This window comes from Notothenia rossii (genome assembly GCF_949606895.1).
Source record: "Notothenia rossii genome assembly, chromosome: 8".
Lineage (NCBI taxonomy): Eukaryota > Metazoa > Chordata > Actinopteri > Perciformes > Nototheniidae > Notothenia > Notothenia rossii.
This window is the reverse complement of record NC_136906.1, coordinates 27,757,811-27,780,268: the sequence shown is the minus strand read 5'-3', so window position 1 is coordinate 27,780,268 and position 22,458 is coordinate 27,757,811. Positions and strand designations below refer to the sequence as shown.

Genomic DNA, 22,458 nt, shown 5'->3' with positions numbered 1-22,458 from the left:
ACATGCTGGCTATTGTGTTTCGCAAAATGTTCCATGGGACGTCTCTACTGAACTTTTTCGTTTTTCCCACAATTACAAGTTGCCAGTATTAAACACATTGGTGTTATCAAATGTAAAACATATAATTAATAAATGGGTGAAAATCGCTTGTGTCCATAATGCGCAGCATTAATATATACCCACGTGACAGCTCATTGTTACTTTGTAATTCTACTCCACAATTCAGAGGTTAACCTGATTGCCAAGTGCCAACAATCAGGAGAGATATTTGATAGTTGGTGCTTGAGAAGACTAAACATTTATCTGAATTGACATGAATGGAAACGAGTAATAAAGTATATTCATTACTCGTTATTCTCTACTAATAGTTAATTAAAGACTGTATAATGGCTATTTTGCACATCCCTTTCAAGATTTCAAGATTTTCAAAGGTTATTGACATATCATATACACAACTACGGTGTATGCAATGAATGAAAATCTTGGGTCACAGGTTCCTCAACAGCACATTACAAGACATCTATCAATATGTGTTTGTACCTCCACCATTAAACTGTCATATTCTGCACATTTCTTATACTATCTACATACATAAGAGTATAATTCATATGTATAATATCAGTTAAAATAAGTGCTTCAACATAGTTAACATTGCAGGAAAGCAATATATTAGACGTTAAGTACTTTGTCAGGCTTAATATTTATCTGTAGATACCCCCAAAGTTTTTTTCTTATTTAAAAGAGGACCTTAATCTAAAGTATTATTTAATGTTTAAATAAAGGTTCATTTGTTTTTCTGTTTTGCACCTCCTCCTATTAATATCTTTGTACATCTGGCACTAAACTGTTTTATTGTCGAGATCACTTACAGTATCTTCTTGATTTTTTATATTCTATATTTCTATCACAGACCTTCTACTTTCCCCCTATGAAAGTATGTACTCTTAATGTTTTTTTAATCAAATATAACATAAAAACAATAATTCAATAACGTGCTTTAACCACTAGGCGGTGCACACAAGGTACACACAGCTATAATAACTTTGTATTATTACGACATCTGAAGATGTGTAGTTTTATTCATGTTTTCACATAATTTTATAGCATATTGCTATACTATTTCAGACTCAGTATTTACATTCTTATATTCAAAGAAAATCAAAGTCCTTTTATATCAGCTGTGCACCGTTATGGCGTAAATATAACCTATCTACGAATTAGATCAAATATAAAAGTCAGCCGAATTAAGGTTGATACTGCAAGGAGACGTATTGCGTGAAGAGAAATTGAAGATGTTCTTTAATTGTTGATATATTTATGATCCACGTTAAGTATTCAGTTTCGGCGGCATTTCTTCCAATTTTTCCAAAGGTCTTCTCATCAGGGCTCTATAAATAAAGAACTACGGCAGATCTGTAATATGTAATGCAGCCGAACCGTGTATTACAATGCCGTTATGTGATGGCTTTCAAAGAGAAAAGCAAGAACACTCGGAATTAAGTATTATTTTATTCTTTTAAAATGTTTTCCGGATTTCATATCATATAAACACCAAATCCCAGCATGCATTGCGGCTAAAACATCCAATCAGCGAGCTTAAACCATTGCTGAGGATCTTGGGTAATCACTCGAAATGACTACGTCTGTTTCCGGTTATTTTTATTTTGAAATTCAGTTCCTGAAGGACGCCAACAAAGCCCGAGATTATGGAATTAAACCAATAAATAAAAGCAAGGATAATTGTGTGTTATTGGTGAGTAAATAACAGTGTGTTATTTTGAAAAGAATAACAAATTAGAAGGAAAAAAAGATTTAAAAAATACAGATTTCAGTGTTCTGAGGCTCTGAGCCCCATTTATTTTCCTCACAGACGGCAACAAAAGTCCGAAATTATACGATTTAAAATAAAAGCAATAATTGTGGCTTGATATTGAGTAAGAAGATGTTTTTATGAACCACACAGCTTCCGGTCTTCCACGACCCGACCGGAGAAAAAGACGTGCTGCAGGCACGAAACACATTACCAGTAGAAATACATTGCTTTTAAAATCGTGCTGTGCAACACGAAAAAAAGGGGAAAATCGTGTTGGTGAACACGAATCAATAGATAAAAAATCGTGTTGGTGAACACGAAATGCCATGAGACTGGGTTGAATGAAAACAGCGTGCTAACCTACCTATGTTAGCTAGTTAGCTTAGCATGGCATCACAATTCAAAACATCCTGAGCTAAAGTAGGCACATGAAATAGTTATCAGTTTGTAATTCGTAAACAATTCATGTCAACACTCATCTTGTCATTATGACAGGGAAAAACAGATTTCTCAGAAAGCTTCATTATCCCACTCAGTGCTAAAAAACACAGTAGTGCCATTAACCAAACAAACATGGACGCCTCATGTGAGACCGGTTTTTGTTCTAGGTTATAATGTGGTGCAGAGATGATGTATGTTTTGAGGACGACCGAGGAGCAGCATCATAAAAGCTCCCTTGATAACAAGCCGATACAATTTTCCATTGGAAATGCATAACTATTGAAGCGCAAATGCAATCACCATGAGTAAAATACATTAGGCTATAAATAAAATATATCACAGTCGCATGACTTCACGTCAACACCTGTAAGCTGAAGGTGCTAATATTTGGTTGGATGATGTATAGTAGTCTCATTTAGCCACTTAATAGCATCTGCCTTTATATTCAAACATATATTTTCATCATATGGGTGTTTACTGACATATTCTATATTCTATTGTATTTGTCAAATATGTAAACCTCCAAAACTCGACAATCAGACAGTTCTCATGATTCTTCTGACAACTACAGTTGCAAACACTGGTAGTTGATGTTTATAAAATGTTTTTTAAATGTTTTCTATTATAGTATGTGTTTATAATAAAATGAGCTTCAGTTAAATTCTGCTGTAAAAACTTGTTGTTTGCCCGTACACGTTTAAGAGGATGTTTTTAGCCTAATGAGCACTTTTCTCAAACTAAAGACCCGCAGCCAAATCTGGCCCTTTTCAAATGTTATCCTATTATCCATTTAGGTTTTCAATAAATGTCTATCTCGCGTAGTTCTAGCTGAATAATATTTGATTAATTGGCATCAAAAAAGGACGTCTGGTGGCCAACAATAATCTCTATGTGGCTGAACGGCATAGAAAATTTGATTATTTTTAAATTGACTTTTTAAAACCTGTTTGTGTACCAAATTATATATTTTTATTAATTAAAAGCACGTCAATAAACTATATACATCTTTAACTTGATGTAATTCTCATACCATTGACACTCTTGAAATGTAATCATGAAAAAGAGCGAGTATAAGCAAAGGGAGAGGCAAGAACGCAAATGTCGGAGCAGATTATTTAACACACTGTGATTACAGCTTTCAGTTTGTGCTGCCAACGATCACAAATAGATTCTGTCGCTCTGAGAACTGTCAGTGAGCATGGGCACAAGAGCTCAATGTAATCCTGCTGCCCGCTTCTGAGAAATGTGCAGAAACTAGAATCTCATTTGCAAAATAGGTTGATAGGTAGGACTTTGTTATTTTTGCAAAGCGCAGCCAAAAAGACGATCAATACATTAAGTAAATAGAAGGGCTCTCGGAGAGCCAAGACTTCCGCTAACATCTTGCAATCCTGCTGTAATCCCACTGACAAACAAACAAACAAACAGTAACTAAAAGATAACCTCCCTGGTAGTGAGTAAGACAAATAACTTCTAATTATTTTAAATGGCTACTGTATATTTCAATTTGTGTCATTTATATGTATACAGACCACTAAGCAGCTGCCACATATTGATTTTTTCCCATGTATTTTAAAGTTCCAGTGGAGACTTTCAAACAGTATTAAATAACTACCGTAGTTGACCTCTATTGCAAACAAGCCTCTTGGTATCTAAACAGCCAGAGGTAATCTTCTAAAGCGATATTTATTGAAAGATCATGTTAAAAACTTAAAAGAATGACTTCCATTTGCAGGCCCAGTTTATAGAGTTTTGAAGAATGCAAGTCTGGGCCTCATTCACCAACCATTTTAAAAAAGTTATTTCTTCTTCCACTTTCACATTCACCCAAAATGTGTTATTTGAAATTTGTTCCTTCGTAAAAAACAAACAAACATTTGAACACTAAAAAACACACTGACGAACATCTCAGTTCTGAAAGGTCTGTGCAAAAATGTTTTAATCTCTGGATTAAAAGAATTATACTTTTTATTATCAGTTGCTTTCAAAAGCCTTATGCACTTTTGCAGAAGTACTTTTATTTCAGATCTACACATTGTGTGTGCATGGCTCGCAGTTTTGCGCCCTTAGTGAGGATTGGTGGGATGTTATAAAAGTCAGGATTATAGCGGGAAGATTTGATCCTAAAAGTTATGATCTGATTTATAAATGTTTTTGTGCAGCTTTTGATTTTCTCTAGATATGGACAATCCGCTATAATAAAAATGAATGATTCTGATTGTGAAGGTTTGTATTTGTACAATCAAAGCAATATCTCCTGTCTGTGGCTCTGAGGTGTTAAGTGAGTACAGGCAGTCAGTCATGCCTCAATGCAGTCTGTAATCCTCAGGCAGAGAAACCAGCGTGCCTTCAGCCACAGCACGCTATGCTCAGCTTGTTAGCTTCAAGATTAATTAACTGGGATACAGCAAAACACTGCAACTACAAGGCTTCTGACCCGCAGTGCTTAGGCTGCAGTCGAAGGCCCAATCCCAAACCACACCCTACACAGCTACCCCTACACATACCCCTCTGGGACGGAGTGAACTCCGTGGAGTGACACTCGCAGCTCAATGAGGCTCCCTCCTGTCAGATGGAGGGAGCACGGCCCAATCCCAAACCGCCCCCACACCCTACCCCTACACGCTACCCCTCCGTTCGCGCGGAGGGTCCGCCATATTAAGTGCTGTTCCAAACCAACGAGTGTGGAGCGGTGTGGAGGGGGAGTGGGAAATAGATATATAGAAACACTAGATGACTCACCCGCGCTGCTGCCCAATGGAGACCGACGTTGCCACATGGCGGCCATCTTGCCACAGGCAGCTCGCTCATTCATAACATTATGTCTATGGTGCACTATTGAAATAACCGTAGATTGCTCAATTTTCCACCAATTTTCAAATGGTTTGGTTTGTTATAAACATCAAATATGTAGTTATGATACTGCATACTTATAATCAGAATCAGAATTTAGGAAGGTTGAAGACCAGACGAACCGCTGCATTCTGGATGAGCTGCAGAGGTCAGATGGCACATGCAGGTAGACCAGCCAGGAGGGAGATGCAGTAGTCTAGGTGTGAGATGACGAGAGCCTGGACCAGAACCTTCGTTGCTTTCTGGGTCAGCTGGGGACGTATTCTCCTGATGTTGTAAAGCGTGTACCTGCAGCAGCGGGTTGTAGCAGCAATGTTTGCAGTGAAGGACGGTTTGTTATCTAGGATCACACCCAGATTCCTTGCAGTCTGAGTCGGGGAAACAACAGAGGTGCCGATGTTGATTGTTAGGTCAAGAGTGGGACAATCTTTTCCCGGAAGGAAAAGCAGTTCAGTCTTGTCAAGGTTGAGCTTGAGGTGATGAGCAGACATCCACTGAGAGATGTCAGCTAGACAAGCAGAGATGCGTGCGACGACCTGGGACTCTGAGCGGGGAAAGGACAGAATTAATTGGGTGTCGTCAGCGTAGCAGTGGTATGAAAAACCATGCGGGCTAATGACAGATCCGAGCGAGTTTGTGTACAAGGAGAAGAGCAGAGGACCAAGAACAGAGCCCTGAGGGACCCCTGTAGTTAATTGACAATGGTCGGACTCGGACCCTCTCCAAGTTACCCTGTAGGTGCGGTCTTTGAGGTATGAGGTGAGGAGGGAAAGTGCAGTGCCTGAAACTACAAGTTTTTGGAGAGTGCGAAGGAGGATCTGATGATTCACCATGTCGAATGCAGCAGACAGGTCCAGAAGGATGATGACAGAGGAGAGGGATGCTGCTTTAGCAGTGTGCAGTTCCTCAGTGACAGCAAGGAGGGCAGTTTCTGTTGAGTGACCTGCCTTGAAACCAGACTGGTGCGGATCCAGAAGGTTGTTCTGATGGAGATAACAGGAGAGTTGTTTAAAGACAGTGCGTTCAAGTGTTTTAGACAGGAACGGGAGGAAAGAGACAGGCCTGTAGTTTATAACATCAGACGGGTTGAGAGTGGGTTTCTTTAGGAGAGGGTGTACTCTTGCCTCCTTGAGACTGTTTGGAAAGTGACCAGAAGTTAGAGAAGTGTTGATGAAATGGGTGAGAAATGGTAGAATATCAGGAGCGATAGTCTGAAGGAGGTTTGAGGGGGTAGGGTCCAGAGGACAGGTGGTAGGACGGGCAGAGGTAATGAGGGTAAGAACCTCACTTGGAGAGAGAGGGGAGAAGGAGGTCAGTGTGTGGGTGAAAGGAGGGTCTGGTGACCCAGCAGTGAGTAAAGGTGAGTCAGAAAAAGAAGAGCGAATATCATCAACCTTTTTTTCAAAGTAGTTAACAAAGTCGCTTGACAGAAGGGAGGAGGGGGAAGGGGCTTTTGGGGAGGTCCAAGATTGTGGAAAAGATTGAAAATAGTTTTTTGGGATTGGAATAGGAAGATTGGATCTTATCTCGAAAAAAAGTGCTTTTTGCCTGAGAGATCGAAGCAGAGAAAAAGGAGAGGAGAGCCTGATAGGTTAGGAGGTCGTCATGGTGTTTGGATTTCCACCGTTTCCGCTCTGCTGCCCGAAGGATGGTTCTATTAGCATGCAGTGCGTCATTTAGCCAGGGAGCAGGAGGGGACTGACGAGCCTGCCGAGATGTGAGAGGACAGAGAGAGTCCAGAGAGGATGAGAGAGTAGAGAGGAGAGTTTCTGCAGCAGAGTTTGGAGGCAGGAGTTGGAACGAGTCAGAGGAAGGGAGGGCTGAGAGCACCGATGAGGCAAAGGTAGAGGGGGAGAGGGAACGAAGGTTATGGCGGACAGGTGCAGGATGAGAAGAGATGAGTTTGTTATGTTTGGAAAGGGGTAAAGAGAATGAAATGAAGAAGTGATCGGATGTGTGGAGCGGGTTTACAGAGAGGTTAGAAGTAGAGCAGTTCCTTGAGAATATGAGATCAAGGACATTGCCAGCATTATGAGTTGGTGGGGATGGAGACAGTGAGAAGGCAAAGGTGGTTAACAGAGATGTTAGTTCGTCTATCTTCTCTTTCTGGAGGTTGAAGTCTCCGAGAACTACAGCGGGAGGGCCAGTTTCAGGGATGTGTGAGAGGAGATTATCTAATTCCTCCAAGAAGTCCCCCAAGGCGCCTGGTGGACGGTAGAACAACAATGGTTAATTGTATAGGATGGGTTACTGTGACGGCATGGAATTCAAAGGTGGAAGGAGTGAAGTTTGGCAACTTGAAGAGGGAAAAGCTCCAGTTGGGAGAGACCAGGAGACCAGTGCAGCCTCCTCTGCCAGTGGGTCTGGGTGAATGGGAGAAGGAATATACTGTGGAGAGAGCTGCTGGGGTGGATGTGTTGGAAGGAGTAATCCAGGTCTCTGTGAGAGCAAGGAAATCCAGAGATTGCACGGAAGCGTAGCCAGAGATGAAGTCAGCCTTAGGAACAGCTGACTGGCAGTTCCACAGGCCCCCTGAAACTAGATGTTGGATCTCAATGATGCATGTGGGATAGACGAGAGCAGGCCGGTTATATCGATTAGGAGATACACGGGGCCAGTGATAATTGCAAGAAGACACATGAACAGGAATGGAGAAAATACACATGATTATAGCATGAGGGGCTAGAAAACCAAATGAAATAAAACACCAGCGATACTTAGCTCAATCAAAGTAGGATTTGCCTCCTCTTTGGCACCCTCGTGACTCCCACAGGACTCTTAATGTCTTTTTCAGTCTTCGTTTGTCTGAAGCTGAAGCTGACGCTCCATGAAAGAGCAACCTAAGATGGACACCTGATTGCTGAGTTCTCAGAGCTGTGGGGCCACGCCCCTCTAATTAGTTAACTATTTTCAGCTGATGGGAGACAGCATATATATCTATGGCAGAGTCCTGTATCGGGTCGGGTACCCGCGAAAAAGGTGATTCGCGGGTGGTATTTTTTCGAACACTTTTTTCCGGGTTCGGTTCTGGGCAAAACAAAGATGATGCGGGTCGGGTCGCGGGTGTTGCATAATAAATATATTAAAATAATAATAATTTAGTTTAATGTTTAAATCCTCAGACCTCTCCCCCGCGGGACCGTGTATAATCATAACCTCTGCAGCGCATCAATCTGCTTCTGAGCGCTGTACATTCTGAATGGCTGAGGTGAAGCTCTCCAGCGGAGAATACAGCATTTTCCAACACTTCCTCAAGAGCGAAATCCAACGTCTGGGAGGCTTTTGGTTTCCTCCTAGATGGAGAAAATAACCAACATCCCACGCTTTTTGAGACAAATATGCAACTGCGTGTGTTAATAATTGCAGGTTTTCACTGCTCAATGCTCATATATGCGGGTTCGGGTCGGGTTGCGGATCCTGTGTCGACGGGTCGGGTCGGGTTGCGGAACTAATTGGTAATATGTGCGGGTAGCGGAGCGGGTTCGGTATTGCACGTTGCCGGTGCGGGGCGGGAGCGGGTCTTGAAAATCAGACCCGTGTAGGACTCTGATCTATGGATATCTATGGATATTTTACAAATCACTCCCCTTTTAAACTCTATTCTTGTTTTACTGCCATATAGACTATAATGATCATATGAAGGTGTGCCGCGGAAATAATCTTTTGAATAATTTGAGACAAAACCGTTTGAGACCCACTGAGATAACAGCGCAATCACACCAGCCTTTTATAGTCAGGTTGAATCTAACCCTGGTGTGTTTAGCCGCTTGGTGTGGTTTGTTTGGGTCGGTGTGAACGCAGTCCAAGACCTCTGAAGTGAACTAAACAACCGGACTCTGGTCCGCTAAAATAGGTGGTCTCGGAACGCTTGCTTGTGAACTCTGGAGCGGTCCATTGCTGGTGTGAACCCAGTCCGCACCAAAACATAGGACGCGTAGTATTTACGTGTCACAAGAACGTGGATGTCTTCAAAAATCTTTAGCGAAAGAGTCTTTCAAGACATCCGCGGTTGTTTAGTTAAAGAGTGAAGCAGAATTAAGTGTTGAACAGTGTCGTGTAAAGTAAAAATGCTCCGTCAACTACCTAAAAGTAAGAACACCTGTCGTCTGTTAAACGCCCCTCCTTACTGCAGAACGTCTCTCATTATATGGTTATAATGCTTTTTTAACGGACGTTGTCTGATTATATAATCATATGCGCGGGCCGCTAGTGTCTGTTGATCTCCAGATTGACAGCAGCATGAGAATAACCTGCCGAAAGTCCCGATGCTCCATGGCCGAGGCTCCGGTAGAAATTGCCGGGATTTGCGTTTTTACCCCCTTAAAGGCCCAGTGAAGTGCATGTTTTTGCACCAAAATGAAATGGCAGTTTCATTCCTTACATATCATTGTGCCTGTTCATGGCTAAAATAATTTTTAATAATTCATAATTAATGAATTAATGAATTATTAATTTTGCCGTCTGAGCCTAACGGAAGTTGCAGACGATAGTGGCTGTGACGTCACAAGATGTACCCAGTTGCGATTGTAAACATGGCGGAGACTCTGGAAAGTGATACTAGTGTGAGAGAAATGATTGATTTGGACAGCTTTTCGGACAGGATAGATGAGGAAAGTGATCAATCTGGTGCACTTTGAGGGCAACATTAAGAGATTTATGGATACAGCTCTCAACACTCATATGAAACATATATTTCAATAATCAAAAAACATTGGAAGGATTTCTTAACCTATTTTATACAACTAATATTACATAGATGAAAATATTTGTTTACATAGATGACCAAACCCACTGAGATAACTTAGGCTACAGTTTACCTCCCTGAGCTGACGTTATCTCTCTCAGTCCCACAGGAGAGCACTCTCCCTCTCCTTATTGTTGAAACAGCTCATCTCCGTTAGCTACGAGCTAGCACCAGATGCTAACAACAACCCTGTAACTCTGTCAGTCTCTCTTTCTCTCTCTCTCGAATCGACCACTGGCCTTTATTTATCATGATCAATCAAATAATCTACGAAACAATGACACCAGCCAGGCTCACCTTCATCTTTTGGGAACAGAAACATCGCCACTTCGGCAGACTTGACATTACTACAGCCAGCGGCAATGCATCGTTTCCCCTGTGTTTTTCATCCCTCTTTCTTCACTGTCGCCTCCATTGTCAGGTTTTCTCGATTGGCAATCACTTCCAGTCGACTCCGACACACTTTCCAGGAAAATACTAGCTCAAAAACGTTGAGAAATTCGACTTTGAAAAAGAGAAAAAACGAACGGTGGTGAATGTAAACAGTGCGGCGGCGTCCATCTCGTGACGTCACGCAGTAGATCGCAAGCCACGCCCACGAAGGCGAAGGTCGACTGCAGATTTCCCCGGAAAATTCAAAACTCGTCAAATTTGTTGCTATTCCAACATTTTTTGATATGGGTTCCAATGGACAATTTTGGTCATTACTATACGTATTAGCATAACAGATCATGCACAGGTGCACACTTCACAGGGCCTTTAATGTCTGAACAATGGTTGAACAGCATTTCCGAACACATGACTTGTGTTTAAAGTTTATAGTCCGTTTGAGTTTTGCCCGTGTGAACGCAAATCGAACCTTCTGAAAAATGAAACAATGTAACAAACTGTGGTCTGGGGCCTCATTTATAAGGCGATATATTGCGTATGCCGGTTTCTACGCAATGTTTGCGATTTATAAAATACTAACTTGACGGGAAAACGTGCGGTCCTCCACGCAAACTCTAACGCATGCGTACGCACTAAGCACAAAAACAGGAGAGACGAGAAACTGCGACACCGTTGGCAGAAGGAAGAATGGAGAGAAATATGTGGAAATAATACCATAAATAAAATGTTAACTCTCATTTATCATATAGCCTATGAAGAATTCATTTTCAAACATTGATTAAAGCCAATCTTAAAAAGATTAAACAAACGCCTGTTTGCGACTCCTCAGTGCACACAAAAACATAACTTGGAGAAATAAATAAATACGGATATGTTATTTAAAACCACCTCGAATATGTTGTCTTAATGTTTTCTCATAAATGATGCGGTAAGCAGGATAGAATTACGTCTAAACTGACGCCGTTTTGCATTTCTATAGGTTGTAGATACGAGCATGGTTTTATACTATCCCGTTTAATCGTGTTTTATTCCGTTTGCCAAGGCTTGATAAGTCGCTCGCAAAACACAGGAAGTATGGAAAGTAAGAACACCATGTGTGGTAAATTGTACAGCTAATATAACACAACACATTAGTTGTATTTCCTTTAACTGGTGGATTATGGATATATAGTTGCTGATCAACAGCTGGAACACAAACCACCAAATACAAACAAATAATTCAGATCCAGTGCATGACTCCACTCCGGAGGGATTCCCAGATCATTTCTTAGTTTCTCATCAAGGGGGTGTCTCCTGTCCCGGGACAAACACAATGCCTGAGGAAGCTTAGGCTATGTGTATTTATTTTGTCATTAGACTTTTTCGGACCACTTATTTATTTAGTTTGGTGACGATCCAACCTCCATGCTGCTACTCTGGTTCAAACTGCATCCACCAAACAATATGATTTATCTCGACCTCCCCAAAATAACCAAAATCTGACATGGTGTGAGATGTCTTTTTTAGCTGTTCTGTCGTCATTTCCTGCGATCTTCTTCCAGCAGTCAGTCAAAATGAATGAATGGGCGTTTCTTTGGCTATTTATATGAAGCCCGCAAAAGCTGCACCGCATTTCGAGTCGATTGTAATTTATAAAGGGAAACCGGCGTAGGAAGTGCCGTACGCACTTTCCTTGCCGGTAAGCAATGTTCGGTGAATCGGAAAATGTCGAAAAATGTATGTACCTATTTTTTGGATTTCTACTACGTAAGCAACCTTCCCACGTGAATCCTACGCACGGCGTTATACATGAGGCCCCTGGTGCGCAACTGAGAAGCGACTATTACCTCATTCACACCAACGCAACTCCGGTTCAAGCTCCGTGCTAGAGCTTTTCAGGTTCAGAACCGGTTCTTCGGTTTAGCTCCGGCTCTTTTCACACTGCCCAGAATCCGACTGGTGCTGCGTCATTGCGTCATCGTTGGCGTCATGACGTAACCGTTTGCGTGCCTGCTTCATAAAGCCAAACCGCGCGGAAACCCCTCACAGCTGACACCGACAACAATGGCCGATTGTGCTCCAGCTTCCTCTGTACCTCTTCAGAAGACCAGATTCCCAGTAGGTAGCTGGTCTCTTCAGTGGACCACTGCTGCTTGTTAAGTTTCTCCATCGTTGTGTACAAACTGGATAAAACGCCGGCTTTTTGTTGTTGTTCAGGAGTTGATCCCGCCCCTGCCCCCGCCTCGACGTAAGCGTGACATATGCGGTGCTTTTGCTCTAGCCGGACAATCTTTTGGTGCTCGAAATGAACCGGATTCCGGAGCTAAGAGGCTGTGTGAACAGGAAAACCCGGTGCTTTTCAAGCTCCAGCTCCGAACCGGCCCTGAAACACCGTTGGTGTGAATGAGGTATATTAGGTGTGAATGCAAGACTAAAGTGAACTATGTAAACACTCAGAGAGTGCTTTAGCTCACCTGAGTCTCAGTCTGAGAAGGAGAGGACCCTCCTCCAGCTTGTTGCGGAACAAACAGCTCCTTATGTCCGTTAGTGCAGCTAGCTAACCAGATGCTAACAACACGGTCCCTGCTGGCACCGGCTCTCTCTCTCTCTCTCTCTCTCTCTCTCTCTCTCTCTCTCTCTCTCTCTCTCTCTCTCTCTCTCTCGATCACACTAAATGCACTATTGGCACACACACACAGAGCCGAGCTTGAATGACACAAGCACACGTTTATTTCCATGCAACTCTCTGATTGGTATGGTGTCATGCCTCTGTTGCATTCACTGAACACGGGAAACTACAGTCCTGCGGCTGCCGAGGCCAGGCGACGCCACTTTTGATTGTCCAGTCTGGTGAGAACATGGTCTCCTCGCTGCAGTGGTGTGAGCTCTCTCACGCCATGGCGCTTGTTATAGTAGAAGGCCTGTTTGCTCTTCTCCGCAGCATCTCGAGCTCTGATGGGATGTCGGCTCGGCCACCTTGGTTGCAGGTTCTTGGCCAGAGTGGGCAGCGTCGTCCTGATTTTCCTGCCCATTAGAAGCTCTGCCGGTCTGACACCCGTACTGCTGTGTGGAGAAGAACGTTAAACCATTAAAGCAAGTAGGGGGTCCTTTTGTCTCAGAATCCCCTTTGCCGTTTGAACTGCACGTTCAGCATAACCGTCTCCTTGTGGGTTGTGGGGACTAGAGGTTGTGTGCTTAAAGTCCATGTCACAGGCAAAGCCTCTGAAGACATCGCTGCTGAACTGCGGTCCGTTGTCACTGACAACCTCCTCCGGTATTCCGTGCCGGGCAAACGTGGCTCTCAGCTTCAAGATCACATGTGCACTAGTCGTGGTAGACATGTGGAGTATCTCCAGGTATCTAGAGTAGTTGTCAGCTACGACTAGGTAACTCTCTCTCTCATGTTCACATAAATCTATGCCAATTCTCTTCCACGGCCTGTCTGGGAGAGGTGTTGACAGGAGAGGCTCTCTGTTCTGTGCTCTCCTCTGCTCACGACACTAATTGCAGCTCTCGACTTTATGTGTGATCTGTGTGGCTATGCCAGGCCACCACACCGAAGTGTTGGCTCTGTCTCTGCACTTGTTAAGACCTTGATGGCCCTCATGTATGCGTTCTAGTATCTCTGACCTCAATCTCCCTGGTATCACTATTCTACTCCCTCTGGTCACTACCCCATCATGCATAGACAGTTCGTTCCTAACGGGAAAGTACTCCCTAACACAGGTGTTTATGTGTGCTAGGTGTTCAGGCCACCCCTCTTGTATGTACCTGATCACTTCTTGGAGCTGCTCGTCCGCTGCCGTCTCCGCGCGGATGCTGTCTATCTTTTTCGGCGATGCTGGAATGCTGCTCATCACAGCTGCTACGTAACACTCCACGTCTGTGTCTCTACTGAGCCCCTTGTCTTCCTGTGGGCTCCTGGACAGTGTGTCTGCCACCACCAGGGTTTTCCCCGGCGCATACTCAGCCTCCGGGTTGAACCTCATCAACCGCATGAGGAGTCGCTGGCAGCGGAGTGGCACATTGTCGAGATCCCTGGAATTCATCAGTGGGATGAGGGGTTTGTGATCCGTAATCAGTTTGAATGCTGGTAGGCCGTAGAGATACATCTGAAACCTCTCACACGCCCACACGCTCGCCAGGCACTCCTTCTCTATCTGAGCGTACCTGGTTTCAGCGTCGTCTGCAGCAGGACACCGCCTATCCCATAACTGCTTGCGTCTGCTGAGACCACTGTGCTCCTGTTAACATCATAATACACCAGGGTAGGTGACGTTGTGAGGAGCTCTTTAACTCGCTCAAAGGCTGCTTGTTGCGCCATCCAGCCCTTCCAGCGTCTCCACCATCTTCCTCTGAAATATCTCAGGTGCGCTGCTTATCCCAAAAGGAAGACGTTTAAAACAGTACCTTCCGTACGGCGTGATGAAGGTGGTCAACCTCTGGCTGTCTTTGTCCAGTGGGATCTGCCAGAACCCTGACGCTGCGTCAAGTGATGAGAAGACTGTGTAGCCGCTGAGCTGAGCTATCATCCCCTCTGATGTCGGCAAGATGAATCTCTCCCTTTTGACAGCCTTATTAAGCTTCTTTAAGTCCACACAGATGCGTGCTTTTCCAGACTTTTTCTGGACTGGCATCATGGGTGCGCACCACTCTGTTGGGTCAGTCACGGCTTCAATGATGTCGTTGGCTTCCATCCTCTCCAACTCCTCTTTCACTGCACCCAGGAGCGGTATGGGGACCCGGCGTGCTGTGCATACTGCATAGGGCTGGGTATTGTCCTTTAGAGCTATCTTCACAGGCTGTGTTTTCAGTAGGCCAAACTCCTGTTCACTGGTGTTGACCTCGCCCACTCGCTTTACTAACCCCATAGCTACAGCTACTGGCCTGCTGAGTAGGTTATTCACACTTTGCCCTCTAATGACATAGAGCCTGCATGTGTATGTTTTTCCCTTGTAGCTGGTCTGAGTTATAAACTGCCCTAAACAGTTCAATCCACCCCCGGGGCCACTCAGCACCTTCTTTGGCCTCTTTAGAAACCTTTTGGCTCCAGTGTTTTGTACACAGTTTCGCTTATGATACTACAATCGGCTCCAGTATCTATTTTAAATTCTACAGGTGTGCTGCCAATCTCTAATGTGACTGTCCATTCATTATCATTGTGAGGCATGCTATTAACTGAGCCCAGATAATAATACTGTCCATCTTCTGATCCCTCACCCTCAGTCACTTCTCTCACCTGCTTGCTCTTGCACACCCTTTCCCAGTGTCCACTTTTCCCACAATTATTGCAAGTAGACCTCCTTGCTGGGCAGTCATCCTTCTGGCTGTGTGGCATTTTGCCGCACCGCCAGCACTTCCTGTGGTCATTCTAACTCTCTCTCTCCTGGCGCCTCTCTCTCTGTGGGTGCCGCCACTTCTGTGTTGCACCTCTGCTATGCCGTTGTGCTACTTCCTGCACGGCGTAAGCCCGCTCCCCTTGCTGGTTAACTTGAGCTTTTACCTCCTCTGATTGAAACGCCTCTTGTACCGTCATCTCCAGAGTGAGGTTAGGGATCAGCTGTAGCCTCTGAGACAGATCCTTGTCTAGAATTCCCACCACGATTCTGTCTCTTATGTTTTCCTCATGAGCCGTTCCGAAGTTGCAATGTTCCGACAGCTCATATAGTGCGCGGATGAATGTCTCTGCGCGCTCTCCCGCGCGCTGCACTCTCTGGTTGAAACATGCCCGTTCATGTATAACGTTGCGTCTCGGGATGAAATATGCGTCAAATTTCGCCAGTACAACATCATACTGCGACTCATTTTCCTCTTCTCTGTAGGTAAAAGAGCTGAGAATGTTCTCTGCTTCCTTCCCGAGCGCATACACCAGCGTGCTTACTTGAACTGGACCTTCTTCTTTGTCCAACTTAGTAGCTGTCCTGTACCGTGTAAACCGTTTCTTCCAGTCTGACCATTCGGTGGGTTTCTCGAAACAAAAACTCTCTGGTGGTTGAAACTTTGCCATCTTCGACCACTTCTGACACCATATAATATCTTGGATATTAACAGACAACGGAACAGTTGGTTATTTAACAGGACGCTTTATTGCCCCCTCCGGTGGTTCATCAATCCCAACATCGACTACCTCTCGTGCCACTCCCACTTACTGTAACTGTCGTAAACATGCCGTAACGTATATGACAACTCCCCTTGTAGTCAGTTAACAATACTATGACATCTCCCTTTTTCCTTTTAACAATATCAACATATCAATAACTATGACAACATCCACTGATAAATTGCGATGTTAACAACCTCGTGATAACCTCTATGTTTTAACTTAGGGTCATCATACCTATGTTTGGTCTAGAAAAAGGTAAATGTGTGCATTTTATTATAAAGTTGTGTATATTTACAGACTGTTGCAAAAACTAAGAAGCTTATAAACATCAGGTTTAAAACTAAAAGACCTCTACAAAAAAGTAACACAATTAAAGATGTTTGGAGTTTTATTTTAGTTATAAATTTACATTCTTTGTCTAAGAGATGCTGATTTGAAACCGTTGTTACATACAGTTACGGCATTTCGTGTTTCTGCCGGAGAGAGGGGAGTTTTTTCCAAATCTTGCAGCTGTATTTACTCCCTCCATCTGACAGGAGGGAGCCTCGTTGAGCTGCGAGTGTCACTACGTCACGGAGGGGGAGTGTGTAGGGGTAGGGTGTAGGGTGTGGTTTGGGATTGGGCCTAAATACAGCGGCAAGCTTTGGGACAAACTCTCCTCTCTCCGCCAGAAACAGAAAATGCCGTAACTGTATGTAACAACGGTTTCAAATCAGCATCTCTTAGACAAAAAATGTAAATGAATACCTAAAATAAAACTCCAAACATCTTTCATTGTGTTCGTTTTTTGTTATGCTCTTTTAGTTTTAAACCTGATTTTTATAAGCTTCTTAGTTTTTGCAACAGTCAATATACACAACTTTATAACAAAATGCACACATTTACCTTTTTCTAGACTAAACACAGGTATACGATCCTAAGTTAAAAAAATACGAGGTTATAACATCGCAATTTATCAGCGGATGTTTGCTGGAAGTACTTGTAAACAGCGTGTTGCCTGAAGGACACACACAGCGTGACTCCGGGCAGGTAGAGACCGGTCTCAAGTCAGCACCGCTGCAGACTCACTGTTTGAGAGCTTGATAGCCCACTCCCGCGCCACACTCGTTGGTTTGGAACAGCCCTCAATGTGGCGGACCCTCTGCGTGAACGCACAAACGGAGGGGTAGGGTGTAGGGCTAGGGTGTAGGGGGCGGTTTGGGAATGGGCCTTAGTTTCCCCACAGCAGACGCACATTAATGACGTCCACTGACGCATCATAAATATGTTGGATAGTGAAAGTGCAGTCGGATTCTCAAAGCACCGCAGTCTCTTATATTTAGAAGCAAAGTGTTTATTGTCTAGACTTGCATAAACTTGATGGGAGAACAGATATCTCCACATGTCTCAACACTTGAGGTCAACTATGGGTCATGCATCTGAAGATGAATCAGTAAACCAATTATAAAGCTGTTTAACCCTGTGTGACGTACACAAAGCCTCTTCTATTCTAAGGTGTCTCCCGCCTATATGCCTGTCCTCACAAGCCCCTTGGAAGATACAATATTAACACATATTTGCTGCAGTCAGGTGCCCACTCTGTTGTGGGCACTCCTTTAGAGTGTTTACCTCTAAAGGAGTTTGATCTTTTTCCAGTTTGTGTTCTTGGTATGAAATAATTATGTGATATCTGAGCAGCTGAATGCCTTATATGCATGGCACTGGGAGCAGGTCAGGTGAGGATAGAATGCTTAAGGCTAATTACATAATATTAGTTTTCTAAATCGTTGCTGTGGAGTTACCAAATGCAGCACCCCAACTTCTCACTACAACCAACAATGCAAAAATACCCTGAAGGAAATCAAAATAATTATTTTTGTTTAAGAACTAGCTTTGAACTTGTCCTGCTTTTTTTAACACCATTTTTTTAAAGCTAGCCTAATTTTTATCCTTATAATTATTTAAATGTTCATACTTTTTCTCCACCATTTGCTCTTGATTTACTTAAATTATTTTCCTTTATTTTTAAACTGCTTTATTTTTTCCGAGGATTATTTTTTGTTTTTCTTGGTAGGAATACAAAACTGCCTATACTTCACCAAGGAACATATTGAACTTTTGCCATCATTGTGTCAATTTTAACTTTGACATGAATCACAAACAGTTCCAGTTTTGGTATGTTCTTGGCATGTTTTCCATATTTATTTTCATGATTTTCTTTCAACTATATTGGACGCATCATCACATTTGTCTATGCACTGGAGTTCGCTTCCAAATGTACAAACTAGTGGATGTAGTGGAGGCTCCTTCAGTTACCTTTTTTTTTAAATGTGGTAAAAAAGGGTTTATATCCTGAAATAGAAAATGTCTAGCCATTTCAAATAATAACCAACATAAGGTTGAAATAAAGGAACTTTACTTTAAACAATGATCAATGACTGGCTTGGATCCAGCCTAAACAGGTTAGATTGGGCAAGTAAACAGAAAATAGTAGCAGGGAAAAAAGCTGGACCAGTCTTTGAAGCCAGCATGCCATCTGTGGTCAGGCAGGTGGCTGATGGTTATGTGCTGAGGCTTGATGGGGTACAGGTGTGCAGTGAGGAGCAAGTGGCGGAAGTTCTGGGATGATTACAGAAGGCCTTGAGATCAAAAGCAACATCAAATCCCAAGTTAAAAAGAAACGGCAGGACGAAGTCAATAGAAGTAAAAAAGAGGACATCATTTCAAGAACGAGATTTGGTCACAAAGGGCTATATAACGCATTATTCATTATGAAAAAACATGCAACAGGCAAATGTGAATATTTGTTTTCACTATGAAACAGTGGAGCACATTTTTTTGCAATGTCCCAAATACCATCAAGAATGTATAATACTAAAGGAAGCACTGGCAGAAATCAAACATAATTAAATATAGTAGAGATTTTAAGAAGGAGTTCAGGGGATGTAGCATACAGGGCAGTATTTAGGTTTTTAAATAGGACGGGAATTGTAGTAATAATTTAGTTTAACACTGTGCTGCTGATCCACACTCCATTCCAGAAGGTGGCGGTAAATGCACCTGAAAGTTGTTTGCCAACCGCTATAAAACAATAGTAGAAGAAGAAGAAGAAGAAGAAGAAGAAGAAGACTACGGCCCATTCCCAAACCGCCCCCTACACCCTACCCCTCCGTTTGCGCGTTCACGCGGAGGGTCCGCCATATTGAGGGCTGTTCCAAACCAACGAGTGTGGAGCGGTGTGGAGGGGGTGTGGGCTATCAAGCCCTCAAACAGCGAGTCTGCAGCGGTGCTGACTTGAGAACGGTCTCTACCTGACCGGAGTCACGCTGTGTGTGTCCGTCAGGAAACACGCTGTTTACAAGTAGTTCCAGCAAACATCCACTGATAAACTGCGATATTAACAACCTCATGATAACCTCATATATGTTTTAACTTAGGATCATACCTGTGTTTAGTCTAGAAAAAGGTAAATGTGTGCATTTTATTATAAAGTTGTGTATATTCACACAATGAAATATGTTTGGAGTTTTATTTGAGTTATTAATTTACATTTTTTGTCTAAGAGATGCTGATTTGAAACCGTTGTTACATACAGTTACGGCATTTCCTGATTCTGCCGGAGAGAGGGGAGTTTGTCCCAAAGCTTGCCGCTGTATTTATTCCCTCCATCTGACAGGAGGGAGCCACGTTGAGCTGCGAGTGTGTCTACAGACGGAGTTCACTCCGTCACGGAGGGGTAGGGTCGAGGGAGTTGTTTGGGATTGGGCCTAAAGAAGAGTACAGAAGGGCTGCAGTCGAATAGTCAAAAAATCAGCTCCTAAATTCTAACCGTATCGTCTATTCCTTGACCTCTGAGTGAAACGTCACGGGGTTAAGGGATAGTGGATTGGAGAATTCGAAAGGATTTAGGAGAAGAGACTGTGGTACTTTAGAGAATCCGACTGCACTTTCACTATCCAACGTGTTTATGATGCGCCAGCGGACGTCATGAATGTGCGTCTGCTGCTGTGGGGAAACTATACAGCGGACTACAACATGGATGTTTAATAAGAACGAGGGACTACTGTAAACTCATCTAGAGACTCTGCACCGTGCTCTGATGCTGTTGTTGTATGCTTTATGAACGTGGACAACAGAAAAACATATTCTTCATGACCAAAGTTGGAATTGAAATAAAAAAGGAAAGTGAAACTTATGCTCGTCACCCTCTCCCTCCGGTCCACATTAATACAAATGACCCCAATACGTATGATTGTATGAAAAGATCTTAAAAATAAATACAAATGTATTTATTATAAACGTGTTAGTCCTTAACATCTATTACTGTGCATCACCACCATTTTTAAAAGTTGAACAACCCCCACACAGCTCAGTGAAGACTGTGAAATGTTGACTTTATTTGATAATTTCAGTAAAAATTAACGTTCATATTTCTCTTTTTGATTATAATACTGATGATGAACGTTCAGAACAAAGCACTTTGGCAACTTACCACATACTTTTTAAAATGCTTAATAAGCACCGTAACTTTCATGATATAATTTCTCGGTCATGATCGGTTGTTTCCGTGAACGACCGACTGTTGTGTGACGATAAATGCTGCGGCTGGCATTGTGGGGCATTTTCTCCTCTCCTTTCGGTGAGGGAGGTCCAGTGGTTCCTAAGCTAAAGGAGGTTATAAAGGAAGTTTGAAACCTCCTTTCCTTCTAGGGAATTCGAACGGCACTTATCATGGCTGCCACTGAGGGACTTCCGGGTCATTTCACTCGTTAGAAAGGTTCCTAAGCTAAATGGACTATTCGACTGCAGCCAAGGCCTGATGCAATGTTTAATTTTAACCCTTGTGTTATGTTCACATTTCGCACCCTTTGGTAATGTTCGGGTCAAATTGACCCGGGACATATTTCGGGGTTTAAAAAAATACAGAACTAAATTCAACATGCACAATTCCTTATATATATTGTCTTTAACTCATTCCCCAGCAATATAAATGAAATATATGATTAGTTTTTGAAAATACTCTTTGCTAGATCAAATTTAACAATGGAAGTGTCCATCGTTTTTTGTGTTAAAAATGTCATTTATGTTAAAAACAAAAAAAATACACTGTAATAAAAACTAGGTTTACATTTCGCTCATGCTTTTCTAGGACAAATGTAAATGAAACATTTTTTCATTAATGTTTATTATTTGTAATCTCTCATATAATAATCAAAGCCCTGACGGAAATAAACCACTTTAGCAGCAATTGGAACACAAGAACCACACATCCAAAAGTATTTGGCTGTGAAATATAGAGAGAATGAAACATCCATATCAATTACATAGAACAGATATAAACACAAAGCAAATAAAAACAATTGACAGTCACCATTCATAAAATACAGTATATCCGAAAAATATATTGATGAGGTGACGCTGCAGAACATAATGTGAGTCAATGGGAAAGTCCGTTTAGGAAACACATGATGTACAGAACTTCTTTGTGTGTATAGCACAGATGTACTTGTTGCAGTTGCTGCATGTAGTCTGTGTCTTGGAGTCCTTTGAGGGTCCACAGACCTCACAGCTGGCTGTGGGGGTCTTCCAGAAGCTGACTGTGGGGATCTTCTTGCGGCTGTGTCCAGCAGCAAGTTCATCTTCCAATTTGCTGTCAAATTCTGAGTTTACCTCCACATTATCCTCATCTTCAGAAATGTCTTCATGTTCCACTTCACCGTGTTCTTCTAATGCATTCCACTCACTCTCATCCATTATTAGCTCCAAAGCTCTCTGAGCAGAATATCTTTTGGCCATTTTGTTGGTAGATAATTGTAGTTCTGCACTACACTGTTACTACACTGAGGTTATGTCTATGTTTAGTCCCTCCTCCGGTGTGCAGTTGCGAGGGGGGACAGTTTCTTTAGTTTTTGTGTTTGTGTGTGTTTTTCTCTGTCTGTCTGTCCTGGTATTGTATCCGGGTCAGATTGACCCGAACCTCTTATGAAGGACATAAATGCGGGTGGGCATTTTTTCATAAGTGGAAAAAAATAAAAACAATTCCACATGTCCTTCACAATAAATAAGCACCGGCCATTGAGTTTCAGGTTGAACGAAAATATCCCTCTATATTTTTTTATTCATTGAAAATGGAAATCGGGTCAATTTGACCCGAAC

At 42.8% G+C, this 22,458-nt stretch overlaps 1 protein-coding gene across 2 annotated transcripts in view; it reads left to right on the top strand.

Annotated features, from left to right (window-relative positions):
- The window catches only part of mmd (monocyte to macrophage differentiation-associated), a 37,668-nt gene that overhangs the window by 2,247 nt on the left and 12,963 nt on the right, over nucleotides 1–22,458 (top strand). The gene's annotated exons all lie outside the window — the stretch shown is intronic.